This window comes from Pezoporus flaviventris, unplaced genomic scaffold (genome assembly GCF_033815535.1).
Source record: "Pezoporus flaviventris isolate CSIRO_AGI_PZ_B2104156 unplaced genomic scaffold, CSIRO_AGI_Pfla_v1 ptg000001l, whole genome shotgun sequence".
NCBI classification, from domain to species: Eukaryota; Metazoa; Chordata; class Aves; order Psittaciformes; family Psittacidae; genus Pezoporus; species Pezoporus flaviventris.
In genome coordinates this window covers 27302512-27328838 of record NW_026892549.1, presented here as the reverse complement: position 1 = coordinate 27328838, position 26327 = coordinate 27302512, and the positions used below count along the sequence as shown (strand labels likewise).

General features: G+C 37.6%; 1 protein-coding gene across 3 annotated transcripts in view; it reads left to right on the top strand.

Moving 5' to 3' along the window:
• The window catches only part of GRID1 (glutamate ionotropic receptor delta type subunit 1), a 596456-nt gene that overhangs the window by 251705 nt on the left and 318424 nt on the right, over positions 1–26327 (top strand). The window lies entirely within an intron of this gene.

Genomic DNA, 26327 nt, shown 5'->3' with positions numbered 1-26327 from the left:
CTGCTTAACAGTGCATTCATCCTGTAATTGCTGCTGTCACCTCTATGTCATTTCTCTGAACTGGAAAAAAAATTTGCATGACTAGGTTTTAGCCAACTGTCCACAGGTTCTTGGAGGTCCCTGGGTGACTGCTAAGCCTTTCTGAAAATGTGGTAAAATGAGCCAGTGATGTTTGCTGTACTGCCATTGTGAAATTTTCAGTGTCCTATCCCTCCACTGGAAAACATTGCAAAGGTGGAAAACCAGTGACTAGGACTGAGGTGATTAAGATTTAAAAATAATGATTTTTATGAATAAGCTTTCTAAATATTGATATGAGACAGATTACCCCAAGTGTCCAAAGACACACGCAGTTAGTTAAAAATGTAACTGTGCCAGCTTTCTTGGAAGAGGTACTATATACAGCTGTGAATGACTGCGTTTTACTGCACAGCATCTGGAACCTGAGTGAAACCCCATGCCCTTTGGGCATCACCTCTACAGTTTTCATCCCACCCTGGATAGGAGCTTGTGTCTACCTACTTACTGCTCCTCTAGGTGGTGCTTTTTCATACAGTTTCATCTGTAACCCTTTAGGCAAGTATCGCCTGTGAGCAGTAGAGCTCTAAACCCTGACTACCTTTTCAGCCTGTTGTTGATGTCTCTGAAAAATTAAGCTTCTTTTTACTTGCCATCTCTTCCTTTTTGAAGTAGCACTGAAGTAAGTACAGGGATATTGTTGGCGGTTTGTCATATGAATCAGGCTGACTCCTGATGGGCAACACGTGAGTTGAACCCAGAGATCTTGAGATGCTATTTCAATAAAGAGAACAAAGCATAGTTCAGAGAGAGAGTTTGGCTTTCCTGAACTTTGTATGTGGAGCAATTTAGGCTTCTAAAACAAGTAAAGTTATTTCAAAGAGTATTTTTTAACTCCTCAAAACAAGGACGATACCTGGTTAAAGTTAAAAGGCTGGCTGAAGATAACAGGTATCTGCCAGGCTTCCAGCTATGTTTATTTATTAGGGTATGAATTTTTGTATGTAAGTATGTAAGATGTACAAAAGAGATGTATGGAAGTATAAGAAGTTAATGTTATGGAAAAAAAATGTTTCTTTTTTTTTTTTTTTTTTTCTTCTTGGATCTAAAACACTTTTCCCATTATCTGTTTACAGCACAAGACACACTTGTGTAGTATCCACTCTGAGGATTAAATTAGTTGCTTGGTTGTTTTGTTTTTTTTTTTTAATTAGGGACTATATATAAAGGCCATTTAACAGGGGTACTTCAGTTGATGAGCAGAAATTGAAGACAATAGGATTACATATAGTCCGTTCTTTAGATTAGGTTTGTGCATCTTTTTGTTGTTAAAACCAGGCTGCGTAGTTGTTTGTTGCTGTGTAATTTTTCACTTATTCGAAACAACATAAAGCATCCCGGTATTCTTTTCTCTTATTTAAATTAACTGTGGCTAATGGAGGATATTTGCTGCAAGTATAAAGGAAGTTAAGGAAATATGTTTCCAAGGTGTCTAGGACTAAGATAAGTTCTCTTGGTTTCCTGTACCTTATAAAATTAGTATTGCTTTTGCCAGTGTGTAGTTCTCCTTGAGTGCTTGTGTTCATTAGTTCCTGTTTGTGGTTGTGCCTTTTTTTCCCCACCATTTGTCCTAGCATTGCGAGTGCGTTGCTGGAGCAAGCCTTCAGGAGAGGGAACTAATGTAAAGAGAAATCACTCGCCATTTGCGCAAATAATTTGTAGTGGCAAGTTTGTAAAATTGAATAAAGTACCAAAACAGGATGATAGATGCTAGGAGATGGAATCACTAACTGGAAAACTAAAAAGCTATTCCAGCAGATGAGCAGGTCAGTACAAAGGAACTGGTGATGTAGCAGCGCTCAATTGGGGGCAAATGAAAACAACAGCCAGGCAATCGGGGAACACAAATAGAAAACTTGGCAAGGAAATAACTTCTGGTGCCTCATACTATACTGTTTGATTTCACAAAGACAGGTAAAGATGTTCACAGTGTTTTCTGAAAAATATGAATTTAAGTGTAGTGAAGATATTTTTATTTAAAGGAAGAGTTGTATTATTTGCAGTTACTGGAGTTTGAAATTATTTCATTATCCTGCATTTCTACAGAATGTATTTTATATTCCCGTGTTCTTAACAAATGTATGCATGTCTGCTGTCTGCTGTGTCTGTGAAGTGTTTGTTATGCGTGCCGATATGCATGCTTATCCCTGTTGTCGTGTATGCTACTGTTATCTTCCTGGTTTTAGATGGATGTATTAAAGATACATATAAAGATAACAAAACCCAGTTCTACACTTGGGTACAGAAGCTTTCGATCAGAGGATGGATGTGCACAGGCTCACATATTAACTGGCAGTGTGCTGGCTGAGCACTGTAGCCTTCAGCTTAAGCTTTTTCTTATAATGGCCTTAAACTCAAAATTTCATGTACTACATGCAGTGACTTCCAGTGATCTTGGGATACTCTGGATCAGGCTGTAAATTAGTCTTTCAGTCCCTACACCCTCTAGGATTCATAATAGCTGACAAAGCGATTTATTTATTTCTCCGAGCTGAGGTACTGTCTCTGAGCAGTCTGAGAGCAGTGACAGATTCCTGGCTACGCGGCCACCACCTGCAACACATACATTATGTGGTGGGAAAAGCATTTGGTGGTGACCTGCCTGTTAGGTGGTGAGAGCATACCTGTGCTTGACTTCTTGGATGATGGCTAAACACCAAATATGTAAATGTGTGTCCTTCTCTTTTTATATTGTCAAAAGCATTTATGAATAATCGTAGTTTTAGGGGGAATGGACATAAAGACGAGTAGATGCATATTGTTCACTTGTAATTCTGAGGTGGTATGATGGCATGACAAATTGTGTTGGTTCTCCACCCTCCAGTCATTACGTTTTCTTAGTATTGCAGGACTATCCAGAAACATTTCCTGCTGTAATATGTTTCTGCACAGAATATATATGCATCTATGTACACAGTAGTAATTCTAAAAGTGTTATTATCACTCAGGAAAAGATATCTTGCATTTGTTGTGGGTATTTCTTGGAAAACACTAGTTGAATGCTTGGTGGCAATAAGAAAAGACAAATCTTAGGAATCCTTAGTAAGGGAATGGAGAACAACCAACCTCATTTTTCAAGTCTGCGTCTCAAATTCTCTGTGCGGATCTGATGATCTTGTCTCTCAAAGGTCACAGTAAAACTAATAAAATCTAAAAGGACAAGGTGAATGGTTAAAGTTGTAAAACTGCCTGTAAGTGCGGAGAAACACAATAGATTAGGATTGCTGCGTGAAGATATGATAATGGTGTAGTAGTATATAAAGATATGGATGGTACAGAAATATGAGTAGGGAATAAGAATTACTTGTATTTTGTAATATGGGAACAACGGGGTGTTCAACAAAAATCGGAGATTTAAAATGAACAAAAGAAAGTACTTTTCCATGGAAAGTACAACTAAATTGTAGAGCTTCTTACTGCACAGTATTAAGGAAGTCATATTATAAAGGACTTAAAATTCACAATTTTTAATCAAGAATAGTTCTTCTGTAGGCTGCTTAAGGAATGTAGTGGAAGCCAGTTCCAACTCAAGTTAATTCTGTTAAGCTGCTGGAACCGCTCAGTATACAGACAATACCTGCTCTGCTTCATAGAGCCTTTCTGTAAGTATCAGCTGATGCACGTTGTTTATTTACAACATGCAGAGAGGAGAGGAGGGAAACCCATGCACATTTTGTGGTGCATGGCTTTCAGTCTTTAGTCATCATAAGACCTAAGGAGTGAGTTTTTCTAATTTAAAAAAGAGTGTAGAAGTGGTGCCATTTAGATGTTACTTTCTACACTATTGTCCAATACAAACAGTTTTTCTTTGAAATCTTTGCTGTAGAGTTTCAGGTTAGGGGGGAGTAGAAGGTTTCTCATGATGTGAATTGACGTTTTTGTGCCTCTGCTCAGAAGCAGTTTTCAAAGCAATGGCAGGATACTTGATGAACAGAAAAAAACAACTGTCAGCACTGCAAAAAAGATTTACTGGATATTCTCAAGTTTTTCCCTAGCAATGCCACCAAAGTGTTATACAAGAGGCATATTTGCTATGGATAGCATACTAGGTGTGTTTCCTTGTTTCTACATTGTAACCAGCTATTTTAAACACAATATCTAAAATTAGGTATTGTTAGGTGTTGCTATGGTTTGAAGAAGGCATCTCAGGATTGTGCTTTTTCTGTTTTAACCAAAATTGAATATAATTAATTGATTTTCTATATTTGCTTTATGTTTAAGACAGATTTTTAAGGTTGAACAGGGGATGAATTTTATCATGCATCCAAGTATTATTCTAAATGTTTTTCTGAATCACTGCATGAATTTCTAGAACCTTTATTTTCATTCAGGTTCTTTTGTAATAAGAAGAAAGTACTTTACACTCAAGTATCTAACATTATCTGAAGTGTTCCAAATTATTAAGCCATAAAGAAGTGAATAAATTCATTATCTCTTTTTTCCATTTTACTGTTATGTTTAAATCTGGGACTTCTCCATTTTGGTGAAGCCAGGTTTTGGACTGTGACTGAATAGTTCAGTTATGGGAAGCTAAGGGAGGAAGACAGACAGGAAGAGTGGGGAAGGGGAAAAAAAAGCCAAACAAAACCCCCAAATCAAAAAGCCCATCTTTTACCTGTGTAGGAGATAAAAGGTAAAAGAAGGTTTAAAGTGTGGTGACTCCTTCCTAAATCAAACATCAATGATTTCAGGAGCGTTTGAATTCCAGATTTAGTGTTCCCATGTTTTGAAGCAAGGGCTTCTACTGACCGCAAGAAACTGAAGCAGTCAGCAGTAGCTATATAGGAGTACTCTTAAGAAACTCAGTGGTGTAATAGAAGCTGTAGTTTACTGAAGAATATGTCTCATTTATTTTCAAAATTTGTGTAGCACTATAGGTCTGTCCCAAGCAAAGACTGCACAGCCTCTTGTCCCCTTGGCTAATTGCTGTGCATGCATGAAGGGGCTATTTGGTGTCTCTTCAATGTCAAAATGGGAGTAGAAGGGTTCTTTGGAGTTAATTTAGTTTTGTTCTTTGTAATTTTTGACAGTGCCACTATTTCTTCTATGTGTTCATAGCTGGATTGTGGCTGAATGCACAGCCCACAAATAGCTGGTGAATTACTAAAGGTCGTAGAAGAGCATTATGCAAGTCAGTTGACTTTAAAAGGTACGTGTACACACACACACATAAGAAACTATTTTAATATAAAGTCCTGGTTTTATTCCAGTCCAATGTCTCTTATTCCAGCTCCGATTAGTAGGTCTGTCTCAACTGCTGTAAAATAAATTAGGTCTGAATTTTCATTCTGTGTTCTCAGAGGAACATGAAATGCAGAGGGTATTATGAAAGTCCAGCAAAGATAATGTGAGCAGAAGAGTGCTTTGTCAGGGGTATGTGAATACTTTTGTGCAAGATATAATTGGTAGATCAAACAGAGCAAAATCAGCACTGTGAATCCTGAGGTGCTCCTCTTCAAAGATGCTGCGGCAAGGCTCTATTTCCATTATTTTCTGCTTGTTTTATCTGATGCTGTGCTTGAGACAAGTGGTTTTAATTGATGGTTATTGAGGCGGTGAAATGAAAACTCTGACCATGAATTCTGCCCTTTTGTTCAGAAAAAACAAAGTTTTTGGTTTTGATCTCCTCTAAGTTCGTTTTTGAAAGTGCAGTTGAAGCAGTTAGCATTCTTCAATAATGTATTGGGGTAAAATATTAAGATAGGTGACATGCATATATGTTCACATGCTTTACTGAACTACAATAAATACTCTGAATAGAAAATTCAGTGAAGTCACAATCCAAGTGAAATACAAGATAAAACTTCCTCTAAAAGCAGCAGCAGCACTCTAAAAGTTCATGATGGTATAATAAATCATTCACTGCGTTAAAAGGGTTATCTGTACATCCCGAAAATGTGTTTTCTATTGAAAATGTCTTGTGAGAGTAAAAGAAATGAGTCATAAGGATTCTTATGCTGACAGTAAGCTGTACATGGTAATTTCTTGCATCTCAGCCACTAGAAGGAACCTCATTTTCAGTTTTAAGAGGTAAATCCTATGTGTGACATGAATAGAGATTTGTACTGGGGAGGAATAATATCCCCTTCCATTTCAGCTTAATAATGAGGTGAAAGCCTTATTGAAGAGTTTTATACATATTTTTGTACAAAAATGTGATGTATTTCTAAGGCATTTTTAGCCCATGAATTCCAGAGCAGTGGAAAACTGGTTTGATACTGAGTCTTTCCTTTTTTGTGATAGGGTGGTGAGGCACTGGAATGGGTTGCCCAGGGAAGTTGTGAATGCTCCTTCCCTGGCAGTGGTCAAGGCCAGGTTGAACAGAGCCTTGGGTGACATGGTTTAGTGTGAGATGTTGCTGCCCGTGTCATGGGAGTTGGAACTTGATGATCTTAAGGTCCTTTCCAACCCTAACTATTCTATGATTGTATGGTTCTATGAGCATTTTCCCAGGAAATTATGTAGGCTTCTAGGGTGGATGATGTGTCTCTATTGAATCTTGAATTCCATAATATTTTGCAAGATTTGTTGATGGAGGAAACCAATGCAGTATAAATACTGCATTGACTCTGCATCAGAAATATGTAAGACTTAGCCAGACCTCCTGCTCTACTTTGCATTTGTGAGATATGTGCCACTTATGAACTTTCCTGTGCTGCGCATTCAGTGCACTGTAGCACAGAAGAAAAACAATTGACTTCACGACCTAGCTCACATAAAATGACCTACCTCACATACCAGAAGCTGATGTAGCTGTAAGATGCATCATGTAGACAAAATGTAGACCTTTCACAGGTCTGTATTGGTTGTGCTTTTCATGACTTTCCAGAAATGGCAAGATTTGGTGCTACTAAATCTTTAAAAATGTAAAGTAGCTTTATAATCAGCTCACTATTCTTTTAGGGTTTTTTTTTCTCATCTTTTCAGGGGAGTGGAATAAGATATTTTGCTGCAATACCACAAACGTAAGTTCATTAAAATAGGACTGCTGCAGTGCCTTTTAGATCTTACAAAAGAGCTTGTGGCTTTTGCTGAATCAACAACACAATTTCCCAAAGCAATACCCAGTTAAATACATGGTTATAAAACAATGTGAACTTCACCAAGGGGAGAAGAATTGGCTGTAAAGTCAACATTTATTTTCAGAATGTTCAGACAATACTATTGTAGGTCAGTGGGTTACCATTGAAAGGATGACTCTATACAGATAATTAGAAAAATGCACAATTATATGATTAAGAAATTATAAAGACTTTAAATCCTCATGCTTCAGCACAAAACCTGAATGAATATGACAATATTCTGAAGAATATTCTTGTATGTGAGTTTGGTTTGTGTATGTCTGGAAAAGATTTTGCAAGCTGATTCATGTGGTATTGGTGACTTATAGGGAACAGACCCTGGCCTAGCCAAGGGTCTAGGCAAGCCTAACTAGCTAATATGATAGATTTAGTATTGTATTTACCTTCAGCAAAGGTTTTGCTTACACAGGGAATGCAAAACTGAACCCTGACAGAAGAACAATTAGAGGATAACAAAGTCCACAAAAGTTTTATCTCAAAAGAATCTTCATCCTTAATTTATCTTTCAGTAAAACTGTGATGAATGACTGCAAAAATATATTAAATCATAATTTGTAGTAGAAGAGAGCAGATCCTGTACTGCACAAGAAATATATGGACAGTTATTTACATTAAGAATAGTTTCTAGGAATTCAGATTTCTGGTAATTTGCTTCTTTTAATATCTGCACTGTTTTGCTTTCAGTAGCCAAAATTAATAATATATAATACTCTATTGTGCAGCATCTGAAATGCCATGACATGTATGGATTTCTTTTCATGCTGTGTTAACCACTCAAACAGAACACAATTGTCTGCTTCATGTAAGTACTCCAGGAAAACACAAAGAAAAGAAATAAACAAAATGACTACACAAAGGAAATCGGACATCGCTGTCTATTGTCTGTGTAAATTACCCATAGGACTGCTTTCTGTCTGTGTGCAGAGATCAAAAATAAAGTTTCCCAGCTAAATCAAATTGACGCTGTAGGTAACAAAAGTTCATGTGGGTAACAGAAGTTTAGTCTGTCCTGATTTGTGTAAGTAGCTTAAAATGGTGGGCTTATTGTAGCACTGCTGCGCTCTAAAAACAAACATTGGCATTATTGGTGGAGTGCCTGCCATAGGCTTTGAGGTAGGGTTTCTGAGCAACGGAGCCTGGGAATTGTGTTTGTCAGATTCGGTCACCATTTTAGCTGGCTCATGCCCAATGTGTAGGAGGGAGTCAGGCAATGATTTATCCTGCAGGCTATGTATAGCTTGCCCTTGAGATCTCAGACTCTTCATAGCAAAGAACTGAAGCAAGAGGTTGCCAGCTGGTGCTAACCCCAAACTAACTTTATAGAGGCCAGTCGCTTGCCAAAATTTTCTAGGTTGCAGACCCTTGAGAAAAGGGACTGTTGTGTGTAGCATGTAGTCTGTATAAAGTATGAGGTATGAGGACTGGTTAGCTAGCTGCAGCTGAGGCCCACAGAATCTTCTGGCTGTTTGGGGGTGATATCAAGTGTAAGCCAGTAACCAGTGGGCTCCACCTGAGTTCTGCCTGATTCATGAAGTGGGGAGGGGAGGAATGGGAAAGCTCGGCAGGGATAGGTGAGTGATCAAAAGTCATATGGCCTGGTAAACTCACCTGGCAATTTGGCAAGGATTGTCAGAGCCTGTGACAGCCCCTGGCTGACCCACTGCGAACCTGCACCCCTGTTCTTAGCACCCCCGGGAGAAAGAACCTGGACATCAGCCCGCAAGGAATACAAGGTGCTCTGACAAGTGCACCTGTTCTGGGATTCCTGTCAGAGTTTAGTCTACTGTATGGGCTTGTTAAAAATTTGCACGCAAGGGATTTACCTCTTACTGCATCAACAGATGCTATATGTATGTGTTAAGTGGAAAAACTACTGTATGTGCACTTGATGAGTTACTGTTGTCCCAAATAACACCTAGAAGAAAGCCTCTAGGTGAGTGCAGAGGAGGTGTTTAGTAATACTGATTTGCTTTGGAAAGAAGGGAAGTGTGCTGTATACAGTCCTCACTGAAAATCAACATCATGTGTGCACGATCTCTTTTTCTTGGAGGCTTCAGAACATAAGCCACTGAACAACTGTTACTCGCTTTTTCATTTGTGCTGCTCAGTGGTGGTCCATGTGAGTGGGCTGCTGGAGTGGACAGGTACCAAAGAGATTTCAACTGTAGCATAACACCAATCAGTTGAAAGTTCAAATTCCAGCTGGTACATCGTACTTCAGCTGTGTCCTGCTGGTTTTCAGTTTCAGAATCAAAACAAAATTAGGCATTTATATTTTCTTTTTGCAAGTATTTAGTTTGTAAAATGAAAAATTTAAAAAGGGAAAAAAGTCACTACCTGGATTGAAATTTCAAGGTTAGATTTAAAATAAAATTTGTGTAATCTTTGTTTAAAAATTTTCACATGTTCTTCACATGAAACTTCTCGTGGTTGATCTTTTGCTTTGTTGTTTTATGACTTCAGTAAGGGTCAGTGGGCAAGAAACATGTAACTTCAAAATACTTATTCTTTTTGTATCATATTTGCTTTTCTGTGCATTAGCACGTTGTGTGACACAAAGAGACTATCTAGCTGCTTATCTCATATGGGCCTTTATGTGCACCTGATGTGCCCGTTGTCAGTAGAAGTTTGTGTTGGCTTCTGAGGCTTGGTGCAGTCCAGTTGGCTGGGTTATGGACATCTTGTTCCAAATGTTCAGAAGGGTATATTCACTCAATGTGAAAATTGTCTTTCAATTAATACAAAACAGAAACAAGGCTAACCGATAATATTGTTAGAAAATGCTGCTTTTCTTTTTGTTTTGCACTTCTATATGTTCTAAAATCAGTCTATAAATTCAGTGTTATCTATATTAATAGCTTATCCGTTGTCCATGTATCTGAAGTATTATTCTAATATTTGGTTAATGAGTTTTCTTCTTCCAGAGTGCATCTTTTCAGGGAAAAGATGGATATGATGCAAGATGTATGTGATTTTCTGTATCACAAGTGACTTGGTCAGTTTGAAATCTTCGGACTTGTTGAACATAAGCTCCTACCAACTTCATGCTCTGCTGCCAACTTGAACATAAATGACCATGGATGTTGAAAAATATTTTGCCAAAAGTATGATCTAGTTGTCATTCTTGAAGGAGCTAATGAAGACTTTGTATTAGGAATCTACACATCCTTTAAGTAACTTGTACCATCTTTCTATTTTGCAATCTTTCTGACAGTTTAGTTGATGTATTTGGTGATTGCTCACAAAAACCTTTTTCATCCATTTTGATGTACGAAGAAGCTTAACTCCTAAGAGTTACTGAAAAGTTCTAGTCAGCACAGCTACTCAAGTGTGTAGGTAATCTGGAAAAAAATAAAAATGATAGGCACTCCTCCCACTTAGAATCCCCTTTTTTCCCCACTGGAACAGGTGCACCACAGCTCAGTCTCCTGCGTGCAGAGAAGTCCAAGGGGGTTGGAAAAGTCTTTGAGAAAATAAAATGTTGCATTTCATTACATTGCATAGAAATGTCTCTTAGACTGAAAGGAACTTGGAATGGAAGCAGGGGAAAGTGGTTTTCCCCGATTGTCCAGGTTTCCTGTAATGAAGTGGGTTTAAATGTGCTTGACTCTCCTGCTGGCAGGATCCAGTCATGCAGCTGACTTGTAACATGCTGTGCCTTGTAGTCACCAAGACAGCAATGTGTTCTTACAGTGGATGTTTGCCTTAGTTTCCAGTGTCTACACTTTGGTATATGTCAGTCACCCTGCACTAGGAGAGGGCTGTGAGGGAGCTGCATTTTATGTATGCTGCTGTTCCACCTAGATGTAATGTGTAAAGTATAGCAGGGTGTAAATTTCCCTCAAACCTTAAGCTTGCTTCAGGACTGGGCTTCATTAATGTCCTCCATTGGTACTGTGGCCAAGGATAATGTATTATGCGTTGGGCCGTACAGCTACGGAACCCTGCTCTTGGTGGAAAAAAATAACTTTTGTAGAACTGAGAAATACTTATTGGTTAGTATATATACAAATAAGACTGATTTCCATGGAATTTCAAAGAGTAGTAAACGTGCAGGTTCACTGTCTACCAGGCAGTTGGTCCCAAGATGTTGATTTGGCCTGTGTAAAACTGTTCTTATCATCTAACGATGGAGTGCTTCTCTTGACAAAAAACCTTACTGAGAAATCAGCTGACATGTCATGTCCAGGAGGTAGGTCTTCTAGTTGCACAAAATAGTTTCATCCTGGGGAGTGAATAAATTCCATTTAATTTCAAAGAAGTTCCTTACTCAGATGAATCAGGTCCAAAAGCCAAGTGGCTTATAGTACCAGATGTATAATAAATACTGTAGAAAATGCTCAAGCTCCCTATGGAACTCACTTTAGGGGATATGGTAGGGGTGAGTTAATATTTGCTTTCTAAAGTGTGTATTAGCACAACTGTGCACTTGCATTGCTGAAGAACCTGTCTGTGAAAATTTTAGGAGCTTTCTAAGATAAGACACTAGCTAGACCTAGCTAAAACTTCAGTTGTCCTAGCCCTAGGTTTAAAACATAATTTGAGAGAAGTGAGCTGTGACAAAGGTTGAAAGGGACAACAATATTAGAAGGCATTTAGATAAGCTGCTAACGTGCAAGCCTATCGTGATAATTCAGATTGGTGATGAAAAGAGTCTGAATGTACCATTTCTGCTACCAGAGAGAAAAAGAATTTTCTGGCTGCATTACTCAGTGCAAACCCTTAACATACCTGATGAGAGAAAAAAGAAAGAGGAAAAACAAACTGTAGATCTTTCCTGAACATGAGGGAGTTCTGTAGTGGTGAATGATTTACCTCATGGGGAAACTGCATCTGCTGTGCTATTAAGTTCATCTGAAAAATGTTATGTGTGAATCATTTTATTTTGAAAGTTTCTTCAGAATTGGCTTACTTACAGTGTGTGATTTCTTCCCAAGGTCATGAACTTTGTAAAAAGTTATACAGTGGCTGAAAGTCCAATTTAAAAATGGGTATTCTCCTTTCCTCTTGTCTCTTATTTTTGAAAGTATTTTTTAGTGGTAATATAGAAGCAGCAATGGAAAGATCCATGAACACCTGGGACTGTGGAAGGCTCTTGAAACAAAGGTTGGTTATGGTTATGATAAAAACCCCAACAGTTTATAAAAACCAAATCATATTAAGGCAGGAAGCTGAGTGTGTTAGTATTTTCAAAGTATTTCTTGTGTTTGCATCTTCTTCAAAAGCTGTGGTATTTGCTTCAACTGTTAATGATCCTTGAATGCAAAATTTATATCGCAATCTAGTGCTCATGAAATTGGATCTTTGAGAAGGACCTATTATAAATAAAATGTGACTGTTGAAGAGCTAATAGTAACCACTGAGTCTGCAGAACCAGGCTACAGTGTTTGAGATCTCATAAATTGCATCTTCATGATGTGTCTGGAAAGCTAACCTCAGAAGGTAATGCGTCACTTGTTGGAGAGATTTGGGAAACGTTAAAAGCCCACAGTGCCAGCTGTGTAGCTTATTAGAAATCAGAAGTGAGGTTCTAGAGGGGAAAGTCATTGATTTCCTCCGTCCTTCCACCTTATGGTCAAGATATTTTATTAAAACTACTCAGTGAGTATTAGAAAAGAATAGAAGGTACAAAGAATGTGACAATTTGGCTGGCGTATATAGTATGTGTTCTGGGTGGGACAGTGATTCTATAAAGATGATGTGCAATAAAAGAAAAAATGTCAGAACAAGTATAACAATCATGCAATGATAACTAAAAAGAAAAACAAACCTCAAACAAAATCAAGCTTATTCCTGCTGGGAATATAACATAGTAATTGTCAGTATGTCTAGGCTCTAAAGCTGACGTTGTGTTGTTTATGTTGCCCTGTTGTAACTTGATTTTTAGTGGTCCTAGAATTTGAGTGCTGCTCTCAGTAAAATTCTCTAATGCTTGAGACAGTGTGGGAATCACAAGAAGGCTGTAGCTGCTGTGACTTTCTAACATTTGGCTTCTGAATTTTTTTACTTGGCTAATGTGTCTTGAGCATGTGACTATAATATATGTTCTCAGGAAATATGTACGACCTAATAATGAACATATACTGAGAGACATAGTAAAAGCGCTTAGGGAGAAGCTTGTGACAAACAAACAAAATTTCTCATTGGTACTGGTAGTTCTGATTAAAAAAATAACTTTTCTAATAAGTCATTTATTATTTTGTAACTGGCAAAAATTGTTATTTGAAAGGAGGATCCTTCACTGACCTGCTCCTTCTGCTTCTGTATTTAGAATGCATCTTTTCATTTTCTTAACCAATATCTCTGCAAGCCCAGGTTGGAAATTGGTGCTAGTTGCTTTGGTATGAGGTCCGTCTTGTCAGTTTAAGCATTTTTGTTCAATCTATGTTTAACTCTCCACACAAGTAATAGTTACTGGTATTACAATGCCCTATAGAAACAGATTTAGGAAGATGCAATACTGGATTTCCTTAGCAAGTATTACTTGTCCTTTTACATATGATAATGCCTTAGTAACTGTTTATTCCTCAGGATCAGTTCCTCTGACCACACAGCATATGGGTAGCTCTCTTTGGCTTCCGTCGATTCATTCAAATACTGTGTCAGGAGAATAGGAACAAAATTATTTTTGTTTTAGTCTGTGACTAAGAAAGTTACCTGGAGGTTTTATACAGAAACCAGTTGTATGTCCAGTTAGTAACATAGCCTAAGCAGCACCTAATCAGGAGTGAAATAACATATTAATGTATAGATAATGTTGTGGGGCTCAAGTTATCCTTTATTATCTGCTTTGACATTTTTCTGGTATGTAGGTAATGAAATCAGATGTAGTTGAAGGAATTGTGTAACAGCTGACAGAAGACCCTTTAGGTGAAACAATATCTTTCAATGGAAGGTCAAGTATTGAAGAGAAGATCCTTTGTATGTGGTTTCTTCTGGATTAGCCAGTTTAGGCTTGCTTAGTGATGAAATATTTTTTTGGCTCTCTTCCATCATGTGGTCTATAATCTTGTTTTATAATCTAATTTAATGATTAGTTTCATATCAAGTTTATACAACTTGATACCTTATTTGCCTAAATTATTCAATAAAATGTGTAAGCATTACAATTAATTACAGGTCATTGAAAATATAATACTTTAAGTTAATAGTGGCATCAATTGTCATCCTTTTATTAATAAAGCATTTTAATTCTTAGCACCATTTTAAGATGTATTTTGTGTAATTGTAATGAGGGTGAAGAAGGAAAAAATACAGATGACAGAAAGCTCAAAGTGAGGTTTAGGTGGGCTAATCAGTAATAGATATCATTTAAGGCAGACTAGGAGATTGGTGGAATAAAATACTAGTACATAATTATTTTTGTTCAATGAAGTACTGTATAAAGCTGACTTTTTCCATATAGATTTAATATACCTGGCACTTTAGCAAGTTAATTTTGAGGCTTATATACATACATATAAAAAAAGTAAATTTTGCTTTGAATAGCTCACTGAAACTTGAATTACATTAACAAGATTCCTTCACAGCTCTGATACGGGTGCTTAAAAAAAAATGAAATTATGTGATTTCCTAGAACCCAGTAACTAGCTGAACAACGGAAAAGTAAAAATCTTGTACTAAAAATAAATATATATATATGAGGTTACTGCAGCACTCCAGGATACGTTGTTAGTTTTCATATTGGTGTCTTCTTTAGAGTGATTTTTTTTGTATAGAGAAAGCTTAGTTGCAGGGTGTAATTAGGAACATTTTTTAAACAATTTTTATAATAGGAGAGTAAAGAAATATTCTGCGTCTGTGTTGGTATAAGGTAAACCTGGTTGTCCACAGTGTAACACCTGTTAAACCGCAGAGATGGAGGTTGTGATGCTTAAAAAAAACTCAACAACCAAATGTACAAAGGTATATGTATATAAAAAAGTGTTGTTCAAAATAGGGGCAACTTTCAAAAGGTCAGATTTCATTTAAGCATAAAATGAACAGGCTTGGTCTTCAAGCAGCCTCTGGGTAGGAAGTGCATAAATATTAAGACTTCGTGAAAATCTGTCCTAAGGTTCACAGTAGGAACTATCAGGTGTTAAACACATTTGAACAAACGGCTAATTCCGTGTATTCAGATGGAAACTCTTGAAAATTTGTGGGTTTTGAAGTTTTTCCCTGATTGGGCTCATGCAGAGCTGAAGGGGAGAGAAAAATTCAGAGTAAGACTCCAATAATTTGTAGTAGCTTTATTAAGTGTTAAAAAAGTTATGCATGGTGTCTGAATTTACCCTAGAGCAACTGCTAAAAGTAAAACTGGAGAAAGCAGATTTGTAATATTTTAATGCTGCCCATTTTGTAGCACTGGATGGTCATGGGGATTTGAGATCTGTAAGCAAAGTGTTTTTTATGTAAGGAATACTGATGCTGAGTGAGGACAGTATCTTTTTCTTAGTATTGAACAAAATTAATTTTGGCATCCATTATGTTTTCATGGGTGAGGAAAGAAGAAAGTGTTCCTTTTGAAGTAGATTTTAGAAAATGAAATATCAGTTTTAGATTGTTGGTAGGCTTGGGATATTTGCATAATCCTTGAATGCAATTGTAAGTACTTGAAACACTGCAGAGATCTTTCAGTAGGTTGACCCCTAAAACTTGTCAATAAATATATGCTATAAATATGTACTGAGTCACAGCTAGATTCATAAACACTACAAGTCTTTCAGCAGTTGGCATAAACAAATGAATGTTGTTTGGATAAACTGCCTCCTTCACCATGGGCATGCTTCCCCAGCTATATGGATCGATTTCTGATGTCTCATCTGCCTTACATAATATTGCTGTCCATGGCTAGAAGTAATGGCTATTGGAAGGGGGAAATCATAGATGGGAGCATAAGGATGAGTTTTAGGGCTTTTGTGAATTTACCTTGAGTCTCATAACACTTAGCTTCACATAACATAGCAGCCCTGATAGTATTATATATATCCTGTATGCTGTCTGTCAAGTCTCCTGCTTAAAGTTTAAGTCCGAGGATGTGAAATGCTCCTTTGGAGTGGTGTTTGAATTTGGTGTTTTCAAATTGGTGTCTTACTGAGGCATAATGGCAAGTTGGTTATGGAAAAGAGATAATGTGTCAGTGTTTTGGTTTGCGTAAAACTTCTAGGTGAGTAGGAGTGTGCAGTGACACGTGCTCCTAATGTGCTGGGTTAAAAACTGAATACAGAAATACCTTGTAGTTCAGAAGCAGTGTCATGATTCTTAGGCTGACGTTCATTCTCCTGCTTCCAGCATAAGGCATGACACAGAGAACAATTTCAGGAGGGGAGGCCACCCCTGCTTAAAATTTCTATTGTCAGTTTTTGTGCATATGTATCATTGCTGCTAATTAGACAGGCAAGCAGGGCTAACATGTTCCTTGCTTGTCAATACTGCTCCAAATACAAGTGAGTTTCTCAGTGCCAGAGAAGTAGGAAGTTTTATCAGCTTGTCTGGAGTTGCTGCATTTGACTGCCTTTTGTAAATGGTAGGAGAGTGTTTTCCTATTGTGTATGCCAGAGCTGAGCCTGAACCATGCTGATGTTAAAATAACACTGTTTACATGTAAGTTAGGCCCAAAAGAGTCAGCAAAGTCAAGCATCCCTGCAGAATGCTAATGAAGGTATGAAAAAAATTACTTCTGTATCATTATGATTTATAATAAAGCACAGGTGAAAGAAGCAGAGGGTGAGAAAGTACAGTTTGTTCTGTGTGGAAGGGTGAAAGAAAACTTAATTACTGAATAACTTGCTAAGAATGGAAATAAAATAAGCCGTTGCTTATGTCCCTTGAATAATTGAGATGGCTTGCAGTTAATTCTACTGCAGAACTAGTGTTGGAGGGGGAAAAGATAAAAAAAGTCCAAGCTGATTCAGTTCCATCTACTGCCTTAAAACAGTACTGATGCCATTGTCATTAATGTGTAGCTCTGTGAAAACATGCTCTATTCAAAATTAGCAGAAATGCTTATTCACATTTTTAAACATTATGCCAAGCTATAATTCCAGGAAAAAACCATTACTAATGGAATTATTTTTTTTTTGTTGAGAAAACAGAAGTACAGTTATTCTGGAGAATTTCTGTACTTTCAAGGTGCTATTTAGCTGCTTTAAGGATTATTATTATTATTATTAATTCAGAAAAAGCAGAACATGTTTAAATCCCATGATGTTTCAGATCTTTAGCTACTCACATGGCTAAATTGTTGTTTAAAAACTGTTTAAATCATGTTTTTAATACATACATTATGCAGTCTTTCCTTTTTTGGTCTTCCAAATCTACCCAACTGCAAAGCCCATAGCAAAATCAGCTCTAAAGCAGATTATTAGCTATGAAGCTGTTTCTGCTGTCAGAGGCTGTTTACATTCTTTGGAGGAGCTAGAGAGCGGTATCAGGTCTGTCTTTTGTAAAAATAAGGCCATCTCTTATCTATCACTAGCGCTCTCAATTAATGCACTTTTATCAGTGGAGTATGCCTGTTACTGACTTCGTGGTGGTAGCTGTTTCACACGGAGTAGTGTGTTCAATGAAGATTAGCCCCAAAACTTCACTTGGAAAACAGCTGGTGCCTTTGTTAACCACTTGATGGCATCACTCAGTTGTATGGAAACTAAACTGCTTTGATAGTAGAGCAGTTTTACTTGTGCACTTGGTGTGAGAGGACTGTCATTTTTTTTTATTTTACACAATTAAAGACTGAAGAAAGCTATTAATACACTCCCATAATTTATGTGAAAGCCCCATATCTAATGTTGATAACTGTTTTCCTTCTCTATGGTGTATTGCTTACCATTTTGATATCATTTCTTCATCTGCATAAGCTTGAACAGAAGAGTTCTATCTTGCTTCTCTTCCTGCTTAGTTTTTCAAGGATGGCAGCTGCTGGTTTATTGGATTGATACTGACACAAAGAACATTGTTATGCACTGAAATGTGTTTTTTGCTCTGCTTTAAACCTCTAATAGTTGCAGTCAGTATGCATTCTAGAGAAAGAATTTATGCAATTGTGGTTGTTCACTATAGGTCCTATAAAATACGAATGTTTTGCTGCCTTCATACCAAGACTAAGTGATCTGTCTGTGTGTGTGCAAGCCAACAGTGACAGCTTACTGAAAATGCTGAACCAAGGGGGTAATGAAGGAATCGAGGCACAGGTATTTAGAGGTAAAGAACAGTTCTGGTAATATCAGGTGACCTCTGACAGTTGCACATACTGAGAATTGGCCCACAAGGCATCAGGTAGTAAACATCAGGTAGTAAAGCATATAGCTGAAAACAAGTTGAAGATCTAAATACTGCTTCTCCTATGCAGCCAGTGTCAACGAGCAGTAGCAAGGTGCACCTTTAGAGCTCTGAACAAGCAGGAGTGACACACAGGAGAGAGCCAACTCCTGACTCCAAAAGAGGTTAACAGGCAGTATGGGCAAAGCAGCACAAGAAAAGAGAAATATCACCAGTGTGCTTCTGTTCTTCAAGTAATAGTGTGTTTCTGGAGGAAAAAAATAGGAAAAACACATATTAAACCCCATTCATTTTTTGTTCCTTCCTTTATTCATCCTTCTTGTTTAGCTTAGGCTTCTGTATGGTAAAAACCATACAAAGGCAGCCCAAGAATGGGGGGAGGATCTTCTGCAAACGTTTCAACATCGCATGCTTTCTTTAGTTTTTGAGGTGTTTTCAGATGCTGCTTTGTCAGGGATATTCTGATACAGTGATTGCATGTACACTTATATATGCACGCTAACGCGTGTACATATATTTTTTCTTGAATGTATGTAGTAGTTTTCTGGAATCTTTTCCTCATAACTGATGGCCTACTGAAATAACCATCATTATCTTAGAAAATGTAAGTGATGATGTGTGTCTAGTTTTTGGATTACAAATTAAGCTGGCCTACTGAGAATTTTACTTAAGTTGGAGCCTGAAGAATCCTGCTATAGGACTTTACCCATATAATATATAATGAGTTTTTCTAAAAGAAAAAGAACATGTTTAACAAATGAGTTGCCAGTATTATTTCAGTTGCTAAGGTTCAGTTGCTAAGAAAAAAAACCCTAAGATAATAGAATCTTGTGTTTTGTGAGGAAAAAAAGGAGATAATGAAGGATGGAGAAAGAATTCAGAAACAGGCTAAATGGTAATTATTCAGGTTTTTAAGACAATGAAATAATTTAGTGTAATGTTTTTGGTTGGTAGTTATCAGGATACATAAGTAGACAAAACCCACCCATGGAGGGCTCACAGTGACACTTCCACTGCTGGCAAACGTTACGTTTCCACCATAGCTGCAGTCAAAAAAAAGAGCCTGACACAAATCAGCAATGTGCTTTTCTAGTTTAGTGGTAGTGTGTGCCTTGTGGGCAGTGTCTTCCCCATGTGTATATACTGATGATCCTGCTGCAGGTTGGCTTTTATATTTTTTTTTTTTATCTTCGGCACTGCTTTGCCTTTCTGTTGAGATCATGGTTCTTTTGTTTTAGGTTTATATCGTGTTTCTGTGAAGTCCCACAAGAATGTTTTCTATCTGACAAACTCCAGGCTTGTTCTGTCCTTTTTGGATCTCAAACTGGTTATTTATTTATTTATTTATTGCAAGAGTTTCTGCACTGTTAAGATGCATTTTGTTTTGATTGAAGGTTTGTGTAATGGAGTAAGAAATATTCATCTTCACTTACTATAAGGTGATAGAGCAATAAAAGTGCTACATTAAAGATTTTTGTTATCTATATTTGTCATCTTTTCTCTTTATTAAAAGTTACTCTGTGACAAGTATCTATAGCTTTATGTCGGGTTTTCATAATAAAAATAATAAATCAGTTATTTGAAGAATAATAGTGTAAGTAGAGAACATAAAGGTAAGTAAAAGCCTACAGAAAGGGAACATAGAAAAATGCATTTATTGCTGAGTATCCAAAAGAAGGGCAATTGCATAGCACATTACATACCAATATGAATTGCCTTTCTCTGTTAATAAAAGTAGCTGAAGAGTAAGCAAACATCATGAAATGCAAAGCAAGAAAAAAACGTATTCTTTGGGAAACTCCATTTAGTGAAGCATCAGTTTGAGCGAGCGCTTAGATGACTGAGCTTGATGTTGTTCTTAATTCACCAGTAGCAGGAGTGAATCTTTCTATATATTAATATTTTTAATAGGAGCATTGTCAGTGGTATTAACAAGAGTACTTGATAATTTTGTCTGCCTGATGGACTGGTTTTGCACAAAACCGTTTAAATTTTAAAGGCCTTTTAAGGCTTAAGGAGAATTAAAATGTTGATAGCTAATAGGCTTTTGCTATTTTTCTGTGTGACTGAATTACCTGTAGGTTTCTGCTCCAAGTTCATAGAGGTTTCCCGTGTACTACAGTAGAAACATTTGGGTTTTGCTTAGATATGTGTAAAAATGTTCACTTCTCTGGTTTGTGTTACTTTGGTTTAAGCTGAAGGAATTGTATCATCATCCTCTTGATGTCCAAATATTGCTTGGTGCGCTGCAGTTTTCTTCCTTGTATCATCATCCTTTCTATCTCATCTCAGTGCTCCAGACAACCCTCCCAGAAGGAATTTTTCCATTTAATTTAAGAATACCTCTATGGATGTGTTTCCCACAGACCTTACATCTTGATTAAAGATACAGTTTATCAGCTTTCTGAACTGTTACATTTTTATCTCTTAACTCTTTGCTATTCTAGTGTTCGATCCAAAACTTCTCTGTGTAACTGTTTATATATAAGCTGGCTAATGAGCAAAATTGCTGATTAAATTTTGTACACATAAATAATACAATAGGTAGTTTCTTCTGTGTGTGTTTGTGTATAGTGCATGATATTCTGCTTGTGTTTGTTTGGGCGGTTAGTAGATTTGCGAACTATGCACTTTCAGCAGAATAAATTACTGGCCTTGATAATCTCATGCAATACTGGGATTTAGGTTCCCCAAATAGATCCCATTCTGCCTTCATGCCCCCTGAACTTGCTACTTTCTCTGGAATTTGATGTTTTAATGATAAAATGATTTTTCCCTGCTGGTTTTCAAAGATAAACAATGTGAAAAATTAGTTTTCTGCTAGATTGACTGAGACAATGATAGTAAGGCAAGCATGAAGTCCCTCATCTTATCTCAGCAGGACGATAGCTTTGAAACCTAATTACAAACATTTAAGTGCCAACTTTGTTAATAATTTCATTGCAGAGTACTACGCCAGAAACATCAGGTATATGCAGTATGGCTGGATTTCCATTCTCTTGCCAGATCTGCAGTTCTCTTCCTTCATTTGAAAATCTTTCTGAGCAAAAAAGCACAACCTCTCAATTTTCAAATATGACATTTTAAAAAAATTCAAGTTATTTGTGATTAAGATGATTCTTCATTTACAGTGCTTTAAAGACCTCCTAAGGGTTAGTCAAAATGAAAAAGAAGAAAAAAAAAAGTAAAAATGAACAATTTGCAGAGGACTTATCAAATGTAATCAGATGGTGTCCAAAGTGGGTAGGACCAGCTATAGGGATACAGAGGAGTGAGAGACAGAAAGGCATTGAAGTTTGAAGAGGTAGTATGAATGCCGGTAGGTGGATATATTGTTGCATCTGAAATTACAGTGGCAGCTGGTCTATTGATAATTGTGGGAACAAAGGAAAAAGTTTCTTTCCTTTTCTGAATAATATGAAACCACTGAAAGGTAGACTAAAAGATGGTCATGTTGTCACATTGCTAGGCTTAAGATAACAAATTTCTTTTGGATTAATTTGATTCCCTACAGTTTGGAGTGAGAGGGATTTCATTAGAGAGATCTGAGGAATGTAAATGTCCCAATGAAGATAGTGCCAAATCAGGCCTTTGCCATCTACATCTGTCCTCAGAAATAGGATGGCAATACACGAGGCAATGGTAGAAAAGCAAGACCTTAAATGTGATTGTAGTAAAGCAGAATTCTTGCATCATCTCATGTGCCAAGAAGAGGTCCACTGATTAAAGAGGTCGTATGTGTAATGAGCAGTCTGAAAAATAATAGCTGCTCTTCTAGGCTTAAGTGAGGTCTTAATGGGACATGACTACAGTTAGAGATGTGGGTAACAGAGTGAGAGAAAAGTTTTAGTGTGTATTCTATGTTGTAGGAGTCAAGTAAAACAAATAGGAAAATTAGGGAAGCAATGCATCCAGAGGGACCTTGACACACTTGTGAGTTGGGCTGATGCCAAATTTATGAAGTTTAACCATGCCAAGTGCAAGGTCCTACACCTGGGTCGGAGCAATCCCAGGCACAGCTACAGGTTGGGCAGAGAAGAGATTCAGAGCAGCCCTGCAGAGAAGGACTTGGGGGGGTTGGTTGATGAGAAAATTAACATGAGTCAGCTTCTGTGTGCGCTTGCAGCCCAGAAAGCCAAGTGTATCCTGGGCTGCATCAAAAGGAGTGTGAGCAGCAGGTCGAAGGAGGTGATCCTGCCCCTCTACTCTGCTCTCGTGAGACCTCACTTGTAGTATTGTGTGCAGTTCTGGTGTCCTCAACATAAAAAGGACATGGAACTGTTGGAACAAGTCCAGAGAAGGGCCTTGAGGATGCTTAGGGGACTGGAGCACCTCCCGTATGAAGATAGGCTGAGAAAGTTGGGGCTGTTCAGCCTGGAGAAGAGAAGGCTGCGTGGAGACTTCGTAGCAGCCTTCCAGTATCTGAAGGGGGCCTACAAGGATGCTTGGGGAGGGACCCTTCATTAGGGACTGTAGTGATAGGACAAGGGGTAACAGGTTAAAACTTAAATAGAGGAAGTTTAGATTGGCTATAAGTAAGCAGTTCTTTACTGTGAGGGGGGTGAGGTACTGGAATGGGTTTCCCAAAGAAGTTGTGAATGCTCCATCCCTGGCGGTGTTCAAGGCTGGATTGAACAGAACCTTGGGCGACATGGTTTAGTATGAGGTGTCCCTCCCTGTGGCAGGGGGGTTAGAGCTACATGATCTTAAGGTCCTTTTCTACTCTTAAATATTTTATGATTCTATGCCCAGAATATATTAACCTGTGTTACTTCTGCCATCGTCATTACAGAGCTGACAGGGAAAAGCTAAATGGAAAAAAAAAAACAAACTAAGGCAATAGAAGGAGAAGAGAACAGTGTCCTGTGGAACTGTGTAATGGAAATAACAGTTCAAGATGTAAAATGTCAAGGAGATGTGGAAAAGGGAGTTTCTGAAAATGGCCTTAAAAGGGTTAGGTCAGGAGAGATACTTCACTGAAGGAACTAAAAACTGGATTAATAATTTGGGAAACTTCAGTGAAATCCAAGTATAATCTTGGGAGATGGTCTGTTATTGAAGGCCAACGTTGATGAACAACCGCCGTGATGCAATTTAATCTGCTCAAGTAGATGAAGGCAGATTTATTCTTTAGGTATGGCAATGTTCATGTTTTCATCATAACAGGGACATTTCTTACATTTCTACATCTATGTAGGATGTTTGTATTCTTCTTAAAGTGAAGCCTGATGGTAATGAAAGCATTCAGTACAGTAAGCTAGTAACTATTGCTATTCACATAGAAAGGTAATCGGGAGGCAGGATTGCTAGAATGTTGTATCTTTTTATCTGTGGAACAAATACTTCACAAACTTTGTTTCTTGAAACTTGTCTGTGTAAGTATATCTCCAGGACAAATAAATATGAAAGCAGCTCAGTTATAACAAATGTGAAATTTTTATAACTACAACTATAGTAATTAATGATCACTAAAGATCTCAAGGTGCTTTGATTCTGCTTTCACTTATGTTATTAAGTTGACGTGGAGCAAGGCACTTCATATCTCTGTATTTCAGTTTTAAGGAAATCAAGATGGGGACTAAATTAACATGCCAAAATTGAAGGTTCTTTTGAGTGCTTATGAAGCTGCAACTAACATACAGAATTAGTCACATAGGCAGGGGTGCTAGATAGTTGCTTAAAATGCATAGCCAGTATGAAATAAAACAGAAAATTACACATATTTTCTCATGTCAAAGTTTTGTATGCAAGAAAGTACAGATATGAGGGGGTAATCCTAAAAAAAATTATCACTGGAGTTTTCTTCTGGGATTGTATAATCCTTGATCATTCCTTTCTAAGAAACTAAAAGATGTCATAAGAATTAATGACTTTTTAACAGACTGGAGTCTGTTATGTAGCTGTTCACATCTGTGTAACTAATTTAGAAAGTAATACTGTTGTTCTTTATGTTCCAAAAGCTTATTCGCACCCTTCAGTGTAGTACATGTGGAGAGGTTGAACTTCTGGGAATCCACTGTATTTTTATGTAGTGGAAGAATTCAATTAGAAATATGATATTCTGTTTCATATTCTGTAATTTAAAGAAAGCAATTTGGAAAATATGAAACCTTTTTTGCTTAGTCATATTAGTTTTTTTACTGCTTAATATATTATCTCAAAACAGAAAGGTGCAAGGAGATGATGTTTACTGTGTAGTGTATCCTTTCAGGCAGAACATAATCAAACTACAAAATACCAGGATGTAGAAGCGGGTTGACTAATTCTTCATTTTAACCCATGGACAAAAGCTACAAAACACTGCAGAAATGCCTCAACCAAACCAGTCTTTCCTGAGATATTTCATCTGTGTTTGGTTGGGCTGTGCTGGGAGATAAGGGGCGCCTATTTGCTGTGGTCTGTCAAACCTCTGGTGATTTTGCTGCTAATAAACAAGCAGCTTTTGATTAGTTTCAACTGCTGAATGCAGTTCTCTCTTGTTACACAACTGGTGATCAGATCTGTATTCCACAAATAAGTGACTCTGAATGCAGCCTCCCATCAGAAAGGGGTTTGCTTTTTCTCTCCTTCTGTCTGCTTTGCAAGTAAATTATTCCTTCTATAGACCCATGTGGCTTGCTTCTCTCACCCTCAGTGACAGCAAAGCTCACTGGTTGGTGATCTCTGCAGGGGCTTATAGCTCAGCTCTGCTGTTCTCTCCCTCTGTTCCCACTTCTCTGTTCCCTCCCCTACTGTGTCTAAATAAATTACCTGTATGACATGTTCAGTTTTCTCTGGCAAGAAGCCTGGGAAATCAAATCTGTTCCCGAACCTGGGTCTCCCATTTGGCAAATGCAATGCCTCCCTGCTGTTAAATCAGGTCAGCTCTCAGGAAAAACAAAGAACAATTTCATATAACTATAATCAGCACAGGGTAAATTTAGATAATGCAACTGACATATGTTTATTGTAAAGATCAACAAGGAAATAATTCTAAAAGTACTTCATCTTCCTCTGTTGCATTAGGGTACATGTTGAATGTTCTATACATAGAGAAGATCAAACATTTTCTTTCTGTTATCCCATATCAAAGTGAAATATATTTATTTTCTGTGTGGTCTAAGAAGTTATTTGGTGAAGTGGTTCATTGGTTGCATTAGAAACAGTTTAATGTATTTAATTATGGTGGCTTTATGTAGTTAATATTAACTGATAATTAACTGTTAAGTACAATTAATTATATAGAATCATAGAATAGTTAGGGTTGGAAAGGATAATAAAATATATATTATTTATTCATAACCCATCCTGTCCCTTTGAAATGTTGGCTTCTGGAAGTGGAGATATACTGTTTAGAGAAGGAAAACCAAATCTTTTCAATTCATGTTCATTTTTCTACTTTTCTGCTTATTCCCTTTCCACTGGAGACCAGCAAGTCAGTAACAGGGTGGCAGCACCTCTGTCCTACATTACCAGAACTGTTATGAGCCCCGGCAGTCACACAGCACATGCTGTCCATGGGCAGCCTGCTGTCTTGCGTGCTGAGGCAGTCACCTTGCATGGGAGAAGCACCAATGTGGGCAGCCTTCCCTCTCCGTCTAGAAAATGCATTTCCAGCCCTCAGCTCTTCTGCATGTCCTGGAGTGGCTCTGAATTAAGCACTGTTATTTTGTTTATCCACTGTTAGCAAGCTGAATTAAACTTCAGGAGGATTGTGGAGCTTCTCCAGACCTGTTTGGGACAGAAGCATCTCCAGACCTTCTGTCTGGCTTTATTAGGATGGGCCTCTGGCCTGAGGAAGCAGAGTGGCTGGCTTCCTTTGGGCAAGCTGTGCACATGCAGGTGTGTTTAGGGGCTGAAACAGCTACTGAAACCTTGAGCTTACCCCCATCGCTCTTCAAAGAGAGGAGTAGGAAGTGCCAAATG